At 7.4% G+C, this 215-nt stretch overlaps 1 protein-coding gene across 1 annotated transcript in view; it reads right to left on the bottom strand.

The window, feature by feature from the left end:
- Positions 1 to 215, bottom strand: part of LOC102679240 (probable 28S ribosomal protein S23, mitochondrial) — a 1,478-nt gene that overhangs the window by 707 nt on the left and 556 nt on the right. The window lies entirely within an intron of this gene.

The raw sequence follows: 215 nt of genomic DNA, 5'->3' as shown, positions 1-215 counted from the left end.
AATTATTTTGCAATTTTAATATTTTAATATATTTTAATATATTTAATAATAATAATAATTGATTAAAATGAATTTATTTTTTCAGAATTGTAAAATAATTAAATTTAAATTCAATTATATTTTAAATAATAGGATTTTGATTTTGTACAATTTTTAATAAAATACATTTTCATTTTTTAATTAATTTTTTATTTTAATTGTTTTATAAATATATA

Source organism: Apis dorsata, unplaced genomic scaffold (genome assembly GCF_000469605.1).
Source record: "Apis dorsata unplaced genomic scaffold, Apis dorsata 1.3 scaffold_137, whole genome shotgun sequence".
Taxonomy (NCBI): Eukaryota; Metazoa; Arthropoda; class Insecta; order Hymenoptera; family Apidae; genus Apis; species Apis dorsata.
The sequence above is the reverse complement of the archived record's forward strand: the minus strand, read 5'-3'. Positions and strand labels throughout refer to the sequence as shown.